Here is a 2847-nt window from a genome sequence, read left to right on the forward strand (position 1 = left end):
AGGGTAAGAAGAGGAAAAATGAAGGGGGCAAGTAGGCTCCCTTCTTAAGTTGGCGTCGATCACCTGCGCGTACGCGCATGAGCGTGGTGGAGTGGGGGTGCGTGCGCGTACATTGCGCAGGGTGCATGCGCGTACGTTGCACGCACGCGCCCATGCGCTTGGGCTGGTGGCTCAATGGTGGCATAGAGGAGGCACAACTCTCTGGACGAGGTACCAGAAGTTGGCGACAGGGTTGACGGCGCGTACGCGCACTGTGCGCGCACGCGGCTGAGGGGGGTATGCCCCAGGCACGATATCGGCCTGGGGTGGGCCTAACTCTCTGTGGAGTGGCCTAGAGGGGAGTGCAGAACCAGGGACGCGGGCGCGGCGAAGGCGCGCACGCGCACCTTGTGTTGGTAGTGTATGGACGCGTGCGCGCCAGGTGCGCGCACGCGGCAGAGGTGCTGTGCTGGTGGCTTAGTGCGGGCCCGAGAGTGGGTTAACTCTCTGGAGTATGTACCAGGTGTGCAGTAAAGTGATCGACACGGCCGCGCTCAGTACGCTAGCGCGTCGAGCTGCAGATGCTGCCCAGGCGCGCGTACGCGACATGTGCGCGTACGCGCCAGTTGCCTATGCTTCAGGCATGGTTCTGGCTTAGTGTGGGCGTAACTCTCGGGTAAATATATGGAGGGGTGTTTCTCGCAACCCACGCGTCTGCGCACAGTGCGCGTTCGCGTGGGTTGTCGCCCAATGCCTCAAGGGCACGCACGCGCCAGGTGCGCGCACGCGCAGAAGGGTGCTTTTTCAAAATTTTGCATGATTTTGCACCACCTGCGACATTCCAACCCCCCAAACAGCCACTTCAGTACTATAGTAAGGCGATTTAACTTGATTAACTATCAGTGAGCTCAACAGATGAAGCAGAATTAGGATTGAAATCTCACTATCAAACATGAGGTTAAGTGTGAATCAAAGAATGATGCAATGGCTATATACAAAGGAAGATCTTACCATGGTGGGGTGTCTCCCACCTAGCACTTTTGTTTACCGTCCTTAAGTTGGACTTTTAATAGCTCAAAGTTCTTGTTCAAGAGGTGCATCCCTCAAGAGGAATACTTCAAATTCCTTGGATGTCTTTCTTTGCTCACCATGGTACAATTTGAGACGGTGCCCATTTACCTTGAAAATTTCCGGACTAGATGGATGGCGCAAGTGGTAGACCCCAAAAGGTTCTACCTTCTCCACTTGGTAGGGTCCATCCCATCTTGATCTAAGCTTTCCGGGTAGTAATCTCAATCTTGAATTGTAAAGGAGAACTAGGTCACCGGGTCGGAATTCTCTTCTCCTAATGTTCTTGTCATGGATGGCTTTCAACTTTTCCTTGTAGAGTCTAGAGTTGTCATAAGCTTCTAATCTCAAGCATTCCAATTCCGCTAATTGAAGCTTTCTCTCTACTCCGGCTCCACCCAAGCTCATGTTACATTCTTTTATTGCCCAATATCCTTTGTGTTCGATTTCTACCGGTAAGTGGCATGCTTTACCATATACAAGCCGAAAGGGGCTCATGCCAATAGGTGTCTTGTAAGCTGTTCGATAGGCCCACAGTGCATCGGAGAGTTTGGTGCTCCAATCCTTCCTATTTGGCTTCACAATTCTTTCTAACACATGCTTGATTTCTCGGTTAGAAACTTCAAAATGATATTGTTCCTTACAAAAGAATAAACAACATGAGCGTCATCCGTTCGGGTGGGGATTGCCTCCACCCATTTTGACACATAATCGACGGCTAACAAGATGTAGAGAAAGCCATTGGAATTTGGAAATGGTCCCATGAAGTCGATTCCCCATACGTCAAAGATTTCACAAAAAAGCATATTTTGTTGGGGGATTTCGTCCTTCTTGGAAATATTTCCAAATCGAATGCATTGGGGACAAGAGTTGCAATAGTGGGAAGCATCTTTGAGAAGAGTTGGCCACCAAAATCCGCAATCAAGGACCTTTCTTGCCGTTCTTTGGGGGCCATAGTGGCCACCTCCTTCGGAGGCGTGGCAAGCGTCCAAGATTGCTTGGAATTCGGTTTGGGGTATGCACCTTCGCACTATTTGGTCCGCTCCACACCTCCACAAATAAGGATCGTCCCAAACATAGTATTTGGATTCGCTTTTCAGCTTATCCCTTTGATGTTTGCTAAGATTGGGAGGGAAGATGCGTGAAACCAAGTAGTTTGCTATTGGGGCATACCAAGGAACTACTTCCGAGATTGTGTGCAAACCATCTAGAGGAAAAGAGTCATTGATAGGGGTGGTGTCGCCTTTTGTGTGTTCGAGGCGACTTAGATGGTCCGCCACTAAGTTTTGGGAACCACTCCTATCTTTGATCTCCAAGTCAAATTCTTGTAACAAAAGCACCCAACGAATTAATCTCGGTTTTGATTCCTTTTTGGTCAACAAATACTTTAGTGCCGCGTGATCCGAGTACACTACAACCTTGGAACCAAGAAGATAGGCTCGGAACTTGTCCAAAGCAAAAACAATGGCTAGGAGTTCCTTTTCAGTTGTAGTGTAGTTGGATTGGGCACCGTCTAATGTTTTGGAAGCATAAGCTATGACGTAGGGATTCTTACCTTCGCGTTGTGCTAACGCGGCTCCTATTGCATAATTTGAGGCATCGCACATGATTTCAAATGGTTGAGTCCAATTTGGTCCTCACACAATAGGACCTTGTGTTAATGCCACTTTAAGCTTGTCGTATGCTTCCATGCATTCTTTGCTCAGCTCAAATTCAGTGTCCTTTTGTAGTAGTCGAGAGAGAGGTAAGGCCACCTTGCTAAAGTCTTTGATGAATCTCCGGTAGAATCCTGCATGTCCA

The sequence above is a fragment of the Arachis duranensis genome, chromosome 7, assembly GCF_000817695.3.
Source record: "Arachis duranensis cultivar V14167 chromosome 7, aradu.V14167.gnm2.J7QH, whole genome shotgun sequence".
Lineage (NCBI taxonomy): Eukaryota > Viridiplantae > Streptophyta > Magnoliopsida > Fabales > Fabaceae > Arachis > Arachis duranensis.